This window comes from Uloborus diversus, chromosome 10, assembly GCF_026930045.1.
Source record: "Uloborus diversus isolate 005 chromosome 10, Udiv.v.3.1, whole genome shotgun sequence".
Classification (NCBI taxonomy): domain Eukaryota; kingdom Metazoa; phylum Arthropoda; class Arachnida; order Araneae; family Uloboridae; genus Uloborus; species Uloborus diversus.
In genome coordinates, this window is record NC_072740.1 from 129,507,590 (window position 1) to 129,522,197 (window position 14,608).

Here is a 14,608-nt window from a genome sequence, read left to right on the forward strand (position 1 = left end):
GGACGACCCCTAAACACACTCATGCGGAAGAATTCGCCAAATTTCTTTCGACGGGAAATGGAAGGGTTTGAACGTAAAACAACAGAACCCAAGGGTTAGTATTTTCACAATTTTTGAATTGATATTGAGTTTAATACATGGCCATGAAAAGGAGAAACAGAGGCACTAAGAAATAAACAATCGAACAGTTCAAGGGGGTCGTCCGCAAATGACGTCACAGGGTGGCGACAGGAATTGTGAAAAAAAGTTCCCTGACTTTTCCCTGATTTCCCTGATTAAGTTCACCAAGTTTCCCTGATTTACATTACCAATAATAATGGTTTTCTTTCTTTGCTCTACTTGAAATCCATTGTATGTTTGTATAAAATGCAGTATTGTAAACATATCAAGTCAATTTTTTGGGAAAAAAACCCCCTACGATACAGTATATTAAATTTTTCTACATGGAAAGATTAGAGAAAATTAAAAAAAAAAAAAAAAAAAACTTTACTTCCAGAAACCATTTAGCATAAGAATTTTAAGAAACTATTAAAATTACTCTTAAAAACATGTGTATTTATGATAGAACTAAAAAGTAATTGAAATTATTTTGAACTAAGTTTCCAAACAGTACAATAATTGTTGCAATAATAACAAGTAATAGTGAAAGAATAGAAGTAATGTAGTTATTCTTATATAATTAATTGACATATTTATGCAAAACAGATGAAACCATTTGACATCCATTAATAGGGAGCTTTTCTCTAATCAAGAACATAGGTTTTAATGAATGAATACAGCATTTTAACAATAAAAAATAAAGATATTTAAAGTAAGAAAAAAAAACGTCAAAAAAGCACAAATTGCCGATTTCAGCAGACAAGTGTTTTGATGTTTCAGGGAACGCCTTTCTCAATGCAAAACGTAATGAGCTTATGGACGAAAGACACTGGACAATGGAATAAAGTCAAGGAGCTAAGGCATTAATGAAGGCTTCCTCTTTGCCTGTATGGTTGTTTATTTTACGTAGCATTGAAAGCGTAAAAGGAAATTACAAGCTAGGTAAAATAAACAACCTAACAGACACAGAAGCAATCTTAGGAAGTTCATCCTGTGGTTAATAAGTAAGATTCAATACTTTGACGTTGAGGAAAAAAGATGCACAAATGCGGCAGTTTACAATCGCACCTCATTAATTTTACTTTTTTTTTTTTTTTGAACAGATAATTGGCGGAAAATTCGTAGGGAATTAAAGTACTTAATTTTGTAAAGCAAAAAAAAATTTTTTTTCCTTCATAAAATCAATTTTCCCTGATTTTTTGTAATTTTTTCAAAATTCCCTGATATTTCCCTGACTTTTCCCTGATTAATAAAGTTCCCTGACTTTTCCCCTGATCTCCCTGATCTGTCGCCACCCTGCGTCAAGCTCTGAGGGGGATGAGGATTCGTGAAATTCTAACAAGAGGGAGAAGTGTAACGTCACTATTTTTTTTATAACAATATGTTTATGAAGAATGATGAAACTTTGACAGAAGAGGAAGAGAGTGAAAAATGTTGAAACAAAGGGGCGACATCATTTACGGACTGTGACAAAGCACTCAATTCCTTTTGAAAACTAACAAAACCTTTCAAAATTAAACTAGGGTTCTCACTATCATTCAAGAACACAATTCAAGGACTTTCAACAATTGTTTCAGAAAATTCAAGGACCATAAAGTATAAATTTCAGACATGCCAAAAGCACATTAGTCAATGATCATGCAAAAAGCACATGATCAATCACACACCAAATAAATTTCAAATGCAGGATCATTTTCTCGCTTATTACTTCAAATAAAGGGAGGGGGGGGGGCAGTAGGAAAACGTCATCGAATTTCCCGATTCTGGAATAGTTGTGGGAAATGCCAAAAAATTCCTCAGCTAATAATTTTTTTTTTAATTAACGCGGGGAAAAAAAGCGAAATAACGCTTTAAAAATATAATTTTAAATCAAAACTAATGAAAACTTTCACGCAAGAGGGGATGAAAAAAAAGAAACAACATAGAAAAATGTTTTTGGTTTTCAAACTTAGAACTTCGTTAGCGGAAACTACCTATAAAACTAGCCACTAATTTCCTGATAACTATAACATCATAGATGAACAATTGTTTTACGTTGACAATTGCTTTTAGCAAAAAGAATACACATTTTTAAAAATCAAGTTTCACTTCAATGCAAAAATAACAATAATAATAAAAATTAAAAAAAAAAGAATCAAAATCTATTACAGGGTGGCGACAGGAACTGTGAAAAAAATTTCCCTGATTAAGTTCACCAACTTCCCCTGATTTACGTTACCAATCTTAAGGGTTTCCTTTCTTTGGTCCTACTTGGAAACCATTGCATATAAACTAAAATGCACTGTTTAAAACGTTTTAAGCTGTTAGTTAAAGATATATTTTGAAAAGATACCTATTTTTTTTTTCATTAAAATTTAGTACTATATTAAATTATCTACAGGAAAATATTACAGGAAATCTTTCTTTACTTCCAATAACCAGTTACCCTATAAGAAATTTTAAAAACCACTCTTTAAGACATATCTAATTATGATAAAAGTAAAATGTTTACATGGAAATAATTTTGAAATAAATTTTCAAGCAGTATAATTATTGTTGCAAGAGGGTCATTCCATGCGAAATGAGCAAATCAGCTGCGGCTGACATGTCACAGATTTCAATGAAATTTTTTTATTTAGGTAAAGCATGCATATCTATGAGGAAATGAAAAGTATGGAAGTTTAAAAACTGTTTGTTGCTTTGTTATTGACATTAGAAGTTGATGCTTACGCTAAGCCTAAATTTTCGGAGTTCATTGCTGCCAGTTTGTGACTCAATAAACTCCATAAGTTATAAACGTACACTTAAAAAATAAAATATTTCCGCATTCTATAAACAAATCTCTATTGGGAAAAAGCAAAGTAAAATTTATTCGGATCTCTTTTTGAATCTGAGATATTAACAAATATTGAAATTTTGCCAATTTACTTCAGATTTCAAATCACTCTTCTAGCTCTTTTAATGAAAATATAAGAGTAAAAATGATTCAGATTGAAAAACTATCTATAACTAACTATTTGCTCTAATTTAGTTATTGTTTATGAATTTCTTGATGACGAAATCGTACTTTAAAAAATCGAAAATTTCATTTTTTTCCTCTATTTTAGATGTTTTTTTTTTGAAGATGAGGGAATGCTCTAAATTTACTCAAGTTTTTTTATGTAATATATTGAAGTGTATTTTAGATGCTATCAAATTTTAATCATTGGTATCAGCGTATTTTTGTTACTAGAGTAATTTGAACTTAGGCAATGTTTCATTAGTTAGTTCTTTTTATTGTAAGTTTAGCAAAACTAACCATTTCTTTCGTGTTTCATTTTCTCAAAAGCATGTTTATGAAAGTATTTGCTAAAATGTACATTTTTTTTAAATCGAAATAAATGTTAGATATACTTGCTTTTGCATCATTGAGTCGTTTATCTAGTGTTTTGAATTTTCGTAATTTCACATAAGAGTCAATCCATACAGGTTCCATACAGTATAAAACTATTCATTCATGTTCAAATAGTTCTAAGTTATAAAATTAAAATAATTATTTTGAAAAATTACAATATGTTTTTTCAGTATAATGTATTATATAGGGCACAATATACGTAATTTAAGAAGATGCAATGAAGTTTTCACACTTTTTATTTCTGTTTTAGTGTGTGAATTGACTAGCAAAAATTGCTAAATTTCAAAGACGTGTATCTTTTTTACAAACCAAATACAAAAAACAATATGTATAACATGCATAGTACTTGAATGGTATATTCAATTGGCCACGAAATTTTATTTTTAATTCCATGACCTTTTGGTTTTACAGGGGTGTAAAAATGTCATTTTTGTCATTTTTTCCGATTTTTGAGGGGCTATAATCTATAAAGGGTACACAAACACACAGCAGAGTTACATATTCTTTTTAGCATGGTTCCAATGATTAGTTTTTTGCCGTATTTCATTTTGTTTCCGTCCCCTACGCGAGTTATCTCCCTTTGAAATGAGTAAAATTTTTACATTAGACCCTGAACTTTAACCTGTTGCCGTTATTTTAATTATTAACTTACAGCTACGCAACTCAGCATGTAAGACTATCAATTTATGCACTTTAACATCAAAGCGTTGAAGTAATTTTCATAAATGTAATTCAAATAGATTTTGGCCAAAATGCAAAGATCTAAAAGTACCATTTTTGACTACGACAAATCACTTTTGATGAACTCTGAAAAAATCAAAGGTCCAGTTGAGAGAAAAAATAAAAGTGGTTTTAAAACATTTTTCATATCCAGCTTTTAGGGATATGAATTTCAAAAAAATTAAAAATGGTTGAGCGCACAAATCCATCGAACCTGTATGGATTGACCCATAAAACACAAAGAAAATGCTATTTTTCTGAATTTTATTTTACGTTTGGAAATTAAAAACCAATTTCGAGTTTATTCAAGCAAATAGTAGAAACACAGCTCTATATTCTTGTAAAATTTTGAAGTTGTCTGAATTTTCCCTCATTTGAATTTTTGTGTGTATGTGAAGGGAAAAATCATCATTTTACAAAGTGGCACTAAGTTTAAAACTGATTTTGAAGACAAAGGAGTTAAAATACAACTTCAAAAGTAAGGTATTTCTTTTATGATACTTTAGCACATTATTGGGTATTAATTTCGTCAAAGCTAATGCATTCCTTAAAGATTGAGATTAAAAAATAAAATGCTTAATTATGAGAAAATTGAAATATTTTCAGTTTTTGAAACTCGGTTTAAAGTTAACCATAAAAACTTTGAAAATTTTACTGACATCAGATTAATTATCCTACTCCATAGATTGCAACAACATATAACTTTTATGTTTTCATTAAATAGTTAATAAGATACAAGCTTTCAAAAATGCAACATTTAGCATTTATGAGAATGCTGTTCAATTTGACCAATTTTCAATCGCATGTAACTATTCAAATAAAAAATTTTAACCAAAAATATTTTAGATATTTTTATATAGGCATAAAAGGAACTTGTATACCAAATTTCATAAAAATCTGTTACCATGCGGCCACCACTTTTTTGCGAATTTTGCTCATATTCGTATGGAATGACCCAAGAATAACAAGCGATAGTATAATGAAAAGTATAGAATAATGTAGTTTTATTTACGTAAATAATAGACATATTTATACAAGCAGTTATATTGAGCTATTCTCTAATCAAGAACTTAGGTCTCAATGAATGAATACATCATTTTAACTATTAAAAAATAAAATTATTACTTATGCACACAAGGTAGCTCAATTTCGAATGATTTCATTATTTGTCGAAAAAAAAAAACCTTTGAGATTACAGTCGGATCCCGCTACAACGCGATCCGACTTACGCGAAATGGCTATAACGCGAGTTTTTCCATGAGTAATGAATTTTTTATTGCGGACACAAATTCCTCGCCTGCAACATGAATTTTTTTTTTTGAAAATTAGCAGCCGAACGTTAGAGTGGGCTTCGTTGACACTAAATTCTGGTTTTGTGAATGGACTTTCATTCCTTTAGCATCACTGAAAGCGGAAGTTCACCCACTGCATTAGTATAAACAACGATTTGCTTTAGTTTATACAAATAACCGCTCCGATTCTTAACGTGTTTTTTTCCCCTTCATTCTACCTAATGAACGTTAATAAAATGGAATAGCTCCCTAACGCGCGTTTTCATTTTAAGTTGGTGAAAGTGGAAAGAAAAAGAGAAAGTTTCTGAGCATTAAAGTAAAGGTCAAGATTCTCGATATGATTGAACAATTAAAAAGTGCTTCGAAGGTAGCACGACAATTAGGTATGAGTGAAACCTCGATACGTTCCATTAAAATTCAAGAAAAAGGGAAATCCGTAAAAGTTCAGAACTTAGCTTTAACACTGAAGCTGGCGGAGTAGTGTCTGAGGAGCAAAATACAAACATCATGAAAATGGAAGCTGCTCTTTCATTGTGGCTAAAAGAAGTCAGAAAGAGGGGTGTTCCCACACTGCATAAACCATCATCTTCATCATTTTAAAAACTATAATTAAGTTTACAACATCTATTGATCAGTGCTATTATAATGCAGTTATGTACTTAATGTAAGTGCCGTACTGTCTTATTTCATGTCTCTCACTGATTATTGATTTTATGCATCATAACAGTAATTTATGTTAAATAGTAACGCTTTTTCTAAAATACAGTAAAAAATCAGTTCTTTATAAAAGATACGGTAATATATAGTTGAGAAATGGTTTGAAACAACTTGAAGGGTGTTAACACATGTCAGAAAAATTTAGGCATGCTTATAAAAAATTTCTAAACATACTTAGTTCCACAACGCGAAATTTCGACTTGCGCGAGGGTTCTTGGAACGCATCCCTCGCGTAAGTTGGGACTCGACTGTACTTTAGTAACAAATGACATTGAAATGCAAAAAACAATCAATTGATTTCCAAATGCAGTAAAGCTCCTCCTAACGGTCACCCCTCAAATGCGGACACCCCTCTTATGCGGACAATTTTTTATTCACTGATTCCAAGGCAAATAACATTATTAAACTCCTGTCCTGCGGATACCCCTCTGTTGTGGACAAATAAATTTGTTCTGATAGTGTCCGCATTAGAGGAGTTTCACTGTATACATAACTTGGTTTTAAAAAACAGTGGACGCCGGTTAATTGAATCAGCGGCTTTAATGAATCAAATCGTCAAAAACAGAACAAATTCCATCTTTATCAAATTGGCCGCTTTATTTTTATTGAATCAGTCGCTTTATGGAATCAAAACTGTTTTGATTCATATAAGCGGTGGCAACTGTATAAAATTTTTTAAAGTCTGGAAAAAAATAAATAAATAAATCCTACATATAATCAGAAAAAAAAAAATCAACATATAATCTGAGACGACAGCGAATAAGACGATGGCAATAAACAAAGCTGATTTGAATTTTTATTCATATTTAGCAATTAAATTAAAAACGTGAAGAAGTTTAACTTTAAAGCTTTTATCAGTACTAATTTAAAAAACAATGATTTCTTCTTGAAATCGTGATGACAGTAGGCTAACTTCAAGGTAATGAGTAAAGGCAAGAGCTAAGGCATTAAATGACGGCTTCTTCTTTGCCTGTAGGCCCGGGTAGTAGAAATTGCGAGACACGAGACGTGCGTCGCAGATTTTTCAGCGGCCTGCCAGATAATTTTTCCAAAAAACAAAAAGAAAGAAAGTAAAAATAAATAAAAGAAAAAAAAAAGAAATACAACTTTTTAAAGATCGTTTGGAGTTCGTTTTTTGTCCGAAAAAGCGATGGATGCTTCAGCATTTCAGCTAGAAACATAGTCGCCATATTTGGTCATTTACAAAATCGAAGTAGATACGATGCCTAAGTGCCTACGTTTTCCAAAACGAAGCAGAATTGGATGTTTCATTTAACTGCAAACTAATAAAAATATCTTAAAATGGCAGCAAATATGAAAAATTTTACTTTTAAAATTTCACGTTATCCTCATTGCTTTGGACGCAAAAGCGCGAAAAACTTTTCAACTGAAATGTAAAGGATTTTTATTTTTTAATTATTTTTTAGCAAAAAATTCAGAAATTTAGATCTTAATTTTTGGCGTAGTCGCCATGTCTGGTCATTCCGAAGATGTTGGAACGCAAGACTAAGTGCCTACGCTTTCATCACTATAGTTTTAATAAACGGAATTGGATGTTTATTCATGCTGATGAAAATTGTGCAAAATGTGCCACTTTTTGCTAATAATTCTTAATGACTGTCTTGAAAAATGCAAAATTTTATCTTTACAATATTATCTTATATTCATTACTTTAGAGGCTAATGTGCTAAAAACTGGCTATTTCAAGGATTTTGAATCTATTGCTACTCTACAAATTAAAAAATCCATTTATAATCATGAATTTTTCGCGTAGGCGCCATGTTTGGACATTCGCAAGATGGAAATAGACGAGTCTATTACTTGCCTTAGTTGTTAAAAAAAAAAAAAAAAAAAAAAAAAACAGAATTGGTTCAAGTTTTGATCAGTTTACCTCAATACAAACTATTGAAGGTTCCGTAAAATGTACAGTAAATCATGTTTTTTTTTTAAATTATTTTAATGAAAAATGTGTTTTATTATCTGCACAATTGTATTTGATCCTCATTGCTTTGGAAACTATGCTATAAAACAAAGGCGCCCATATGGGGGACGGGAGGCGAGTAGGGGCTCAAGCGGTCCCTCCCGCTTAGAAATTAGAACTTCCTTGCAACTTTTACTAAGTACTTTAAGTATTTTTTTCTTTGAATAATTGTAAAAACATTTCTTCTCCTGCCGTTAATGAATAAGTTATTAAAAACGTCAGATTTTAATAACTCCAATCTGCACACAAATCAGTTCCCACCGGGAAAATATCTGAGGCCCCCCCCCCCCTCCCTTAAAATTTTGCATCTGGGCGCCCTTGTTATAAATGTTTTAGTTTATAAACATTAACTAAAACATTCATCTAAAATGCAGTTTCCTGCCAACTTCTCATTTACTAATTTATTTATTTTTTGAAAAAAAAAAAATTCAAAAACCTACTCTAACTTAAATCTTCCACATTTAAATAAATTTGAATTGAATAATTGTTTTTCATAGTGTGCAAAGTTCTAGTTATTTTTTATGAAAGTAGTGAACCCCTCCCCCCCCCCCCTTTTTTTATACTTTAAAACTCGGCGACAGTGGTGGCTACTACGTTTTTCGGGTCTAGTGGCATCTAGATAGTAGGAAAAGTCTTGACCTTTACAATGGACTTGTGTTATTTTATGAAAACTTAAAATAAAACTAATAACAATGCTGCAGATTATTTTCAACTGCCCAAAATAGTGTCGCAGATAGGATAGAAAGTTTCTGCTACTGGGCCTGTAGGGTTGTTTATTTTACGTAGCACGGAACACGTAAAAAGGAAAATTCAAGCTCTGTAAAATAAGCGCCTTTACAGCCACAGAAGCAATCGTAAGAAGTTCATCTTGTGGTTAATAAGTTCAGATTCAATACTTTGACGTTGAGGAAAAAAGATGCAAATATGAGGCAGAGTGCAGTGGCATCTCATTAATTTTACTTTTTTTTAAACAGATAATTGGTGGAAAATGCGTAAGGAGTTAGGTCATTTAATTCTGAAAAAAAAAAAAAAAAATCTTAATTTAATCAATTTTTCCGGAATTTGTTATTTTTTCAAAATTCCCTGATTTTCCTTTGGTTAATAAAATTCCCTGAATTCTTTGATCAGTCGCCACCCTGTATTACATACTTTTCAATTTATTTCATAATTTCTGTAAATTTTAATAGGTTACATTTTTAATGATTTTTGTTTTATAACTACAATAATTAAGGCGTTGACACGGGAAAGGGATTACGTCACAAGTTGGGTCATAAGTTTTAAGTTGGGAGAGCTGTAGTCAGCGAATTTTAAACGGGAGTGAGTCACATTCCCTTTGTTAATGGTGCAGGGATCATCGAGTCCGATTCACAAAATATAGGACATTTTCAAAAAAAAAAAAAAAATACAGGATGCAAAAAAACTTTAATATGAACAGCAATCGTTAAATTTTGCACACACAATATAACAAAATCACTTTTTTGTGTTAATTGATCCTACAATTTTTTCCGCCTTAATAGAGTAAATTAACATGCCACAAAATAACACTGAAATTCAGTGCTATTAAATAAACTAAATCAATCATTGAAATTATTTTTTCCCGCTTACAAATCAAAATCTTTCATTTGCTGTCCCAGCAAAAATGTATAATAAATAGACAACACCCCGTCCTTTTTACATTAAAGTTAATTGTTTAATCAAACATTTTATCACACTTAACATACAAAGATACTTTTTTTTACTTCCTTTTACAAAAAAGGAAGTATTGTATTCGCGAAAAAAATTTCACCCAAAAATCGACCTTAATTTCCATTTTGCTCACCCCCGAATGAATGTTGAAATTTTTTTTCAACCCGACCACACGTGGATATATGCCTAGGAACGTACAGACACCCGAAATATCCATTTTGACGATCCCCGAGTTAATTACAACGAGTTTTCTCGTGACGTCTGTATGTACGTATGTATGTCGCATAACTGAAGAACGGAATGTCCTAGAAAGTTCAAATTTGGTACGTAGACTCCTAGTGGGGTCTAGTTGTGCACCTTCCTTTTTGGTTGCATTCGGATGCTCCAAAGAGGGTCTTTTGCCACTTTTTGGGGGGAAATCATTGTTAATTTCGATGTAAACTCAAGTGGTGTTATAATTTGGCGAACACTTGGCGATATATCGCCAGTCTTTTGGTCGCCAAGTTTTGACGCCAACTTGGCGACAAATTTAGCGATTTTAATTTTTTTTTAAATTTTTAATCTGGTTTCAATTTTGTTACTGTTGGTGATATTTAGAGAGTAAACTATTGAATCATATTAAAACTGGAAATAATGAGAAAATGACATTAAATTGGAGTAAAAGGAAGTCATGTGATGCACACATCAGCTCGTTTTATTTTTAAGTTCATATTGCTATAAAAGCGTGGTTTTTTAAGTCTTTTAAACTGCTATCCACTATAATATTAAAATCCGTTCGAGAGTCGAACGAGATACCGATCAATTTGAAATTTTCCAAAGAAAAAACAATAGGACCAATCTCGTAATTGTGCGACTTTAATTAGCGGAGATATTAATTGAAACGTTAATTACCATAACGTTATTCAGGAATTTTTATTTCTTTCCCGTTGCCATTTTGCATATGGGTAAGCAAGTAAAATTCTAATAATTCTTTTAAAAGAGATTTTTTGGCTGCTGTCCAAATCTTAAAACTACGTTTCCATCTAGAACTTCATTTTAAATTAGTTTAAAATTGGTTGCACTTTTCGGACATAGCCTTTATTTTATCGTCTGTCTTTTTTTTTTAATTTTTACATTCAACGTTCTTAACTCTTTTCAGCATAGGAAAGTTGTTTCTTTAGCTATGTTTATTGATTGTAGTGTAAGTTTATCGTTCACCAGCCTCATATTTTGGTACATTTAGCAAGTGTGACTAATTATGTTTATTTTGTTGGACCTTTTCAAGTCACATGGGTGAGTTTTCGAATTGTAATAACTCTCTTTTTCCTTCCTGTTTCTATTTTTGAAATACAGTTTGTATCGTTAAAAGAACGTGTTAAATTAAGATTGTTTGGATTTCTTTAAGTGAAACAGAGTTGAACAAAAAAAATTGTTTTTGAGGATTTTAACTAAAGCTAAATTGGAATCTGATGACTTGGCATTAAATTAATGCTTATTGGTATTTATTTAGTCTCGGTGCTTTGGTTTCACGTAATCAACCAAAAAGTGTGTGTCATTTTATGTAAAAAGCTGATTGTAATTGTACATAAATATTTCAGACATAGGCTATCAGATGTAATTCATTTTAACGTGAGCACAGATTATAGTTGATATTGCATATATTTTCATCTTTTGTGCTAATTGAAAATACTCATAACTTGTGTCATCGATAACTAGATTAACGTTAAAGACATTTTTGCCAAAAATATGTTCTACTGGTGTTTTGCAAACCTTGCATTACGCGTATTTATTTACTCCTTAGCGCTTTAGAAACTGATGTCAGAGTAATACAAAAACATCAATTGGACATCTCTTTCATTTTTAAGTAGCCCGTGCAACGCCGGGCATGCAGCTAGTTTTATAATAAGTCTTGTATCTCATTGTATCAGTTGATATACTCGCGTAAAATTTGCACCAGTCAGGTTGTCTTAACCTTTTTTTTTTTTTTTTTTTTTATAACTTTATTCAAAAGCAGTTTCCAGAAATCGCTACGGACTATTTTGTTTCCACCGCACTACTCGCTACTTTACTTTTTTTTTTTTTTTAAAGTAGCGCTTTACACTACCAACTACTAAAAAAAGGAGCTACTACACCGACCACTGGCCTGGTGTGAAGGAGAGTCAGAGGGGACATGATGATTCAGTCGGTCATGAGTTAAATTTTTGCACGGATAACAGAAGTAGGGCAGCTATTCAAATCTCAGGCTAACCTAGAAATGAGGGGAAATTAATACCTTAGTAGCGTTGTAAACAGCTTATTAGAAGAGGTTGTAATGAGCTATCTCTTCCCCGTGGGTCGATAGTTTTAACAGAGCAATTGATCTTCATTCATCAATTGACCAGCCTACCCTGTTGATGGTCGTCAAATTCGTATTTGTTGTATGGAGTGGGAACCCTGTCAGTAGATGGCACCACATAAGCTATTTGCAAAGAACAGTTGACTTCAGAGGTGTCATTTATTCATTAATTAGATAACTAGTGTGGTAGATTGGCCAACCCTAGTTTTAGTTAATACAGTAGACCCTCGTTTTACGCAGACAAATTTCGGTTTTACGCGGATGCGAGAATGCAAACAGATAAAAATTTTCCCTCTTTCAAAGTCCAAACTCCTAAAGATAGTAGATTACGCGTAATCAAATGCATTTTGGCGTGCTAATAATCGAGCTCTGGCCACTGGAGACATATGCGACTGGTCCCAGAGCTCTTTCCAGAAGTAAAGTTATTAAACTCACACAGTTCAGAGAACTTACAGGAAAGAGTTTTTAGAAGTGACAAAGGAGGACAAAAGCAACGGGGATTCCGACATCGATGACACAGAACTAAAAACGTTAACATTGAAAAATTTGAGCCATTCCTTGGCAATAGATAAATGATCTTTCTGATTTGTTAGCGAAGGAAGATTCTATCATGGGAATGACGCAAATGATCATGGATGCGTTAATGCTCTGCAACGAATTACAGAGAAAAATTCTTAATGACTGCCAAAAGACTATCAAAGCCAGCTCCTGTTTATAAACAGAACACGAAATTAATTTATGTTTCCTTTATACATGTTGTGCATAAAAGTCGATATAAGTACACATTTACCTTCTCATCACTAGAATGAAGTATTTTGTTACCTACGGAACCAAACCCCTATTTTAACACTAGTATTAGGTCTCAATTTACGCGGTTTCGATTTACGCGGCATTTCCGTGGAACGTAGCCCCCGCGTAAAACGAGAGTCTACTGTACTTCAAAACCTTATGAATTATGGTTAGATGATTTGTTTTCAAAGTTTATAATTTTGGAACCGCAACAATTTTTTTAAGTTTCACTTTATACTCAACACCCCCTAGCGGCAAAAAGTGGTACTGATATGACATTTTCAAAAAGCTTTTATTTTTAAGGACACCTTTTAGAATTGGTTGCCTTTCTGCGCCTCCTAGTGACGAATAAAGGAACTAGTATTATTCTCTTAAAGTGTTAATGCTAGGAAAAGTGCTTTAGTTTATTTTGAAAGTAATTTTGCACATTACTTCTAATCTATTTGAAAATAACAATCAATACATATGTTAAACGATGTTAAAAATTATAATTAAAATAACATTTCATTCAAATTTATTAGAAAATACTGTACATTTTTACACTAGTCTAAATAATTAAAACTAGAAATATGTAAAAATTTCTGAGCCCAAGACATCAAAACTAAGAACCCTAAAGCAAAACTTAGCTAAGAAGTAAGGAAACAATAATCTTTGAAGATAAATCTTTGATCAACATGGCAAAACTTTAAACTTATATAAACCTAATTTTTAAAAAATTAAGTCTTAAAGATCAAAACTAAAACTCATCTAGTAAAATTTTGAAAAATATACAAAAGTAGGAAATAGGTAATACACTTAACTCACATAGCAAATCTTAGAATGAAAGAATGAAAACTTCAAAATCCCAAAAATTAATTGGAATCAACCAGTCCAACAGGGGAAAAAAAAAAAAAAAAAAGCCAAAGTTTGACTGAGAAAAGAATAAAACTAAGACTTACAAAGCGAAACGTAGAAGAAAAATGAAAAAAAATTTCCAAAATAAATGTATGAAAACCGAGATTCATCTTTCAGCAAATCGCAGATTGAAAACAAAACTTCTAAGTTCAAAATATTAATAACTTTGAACTTAAAAAAAAATAACTAAATTTTATGTATTTTTAGAAAGTAAAATTTTAATTGTTTTTGGTAAAATTCAATATTATCATTGACAAAGTGTTAATAATAAATAATAATTATTACCTACATTTTCAAATAGACAAGTAATTTATAAAAAAGCTTTATTTAAATATACACCAGCCTACAAAAGCAAACAATAGGATATTTTCAAAAAATCACACGAAACCAACAAAGCAAAAGCACACTATTCTACTCTAACTTACTTATTAAATACTAGATGGAATCACTTAAATCAAATCTTTAAATGTTGAAATACTGGTAGATGTGGTTAATAACTGGACCCAGTTCATCTTAATCATTTATAGAATTTCACTTATGTTTCTAATAAATAGCTTATATTTCTTAGGGCTGTTAAAATATGCCTTTTTTTTTTTTAAAGAAATTACTAAAAACCTATTCTAACAAGACAGTAATCTAAATCTATGACAGCCAATTATGTTTCATATCAAAGAGAAAATCAGTAAAAAAAAGGAAGAAAAACCATATTTTGGTGGCCCATCCATAATCATGAAAGTTAACCC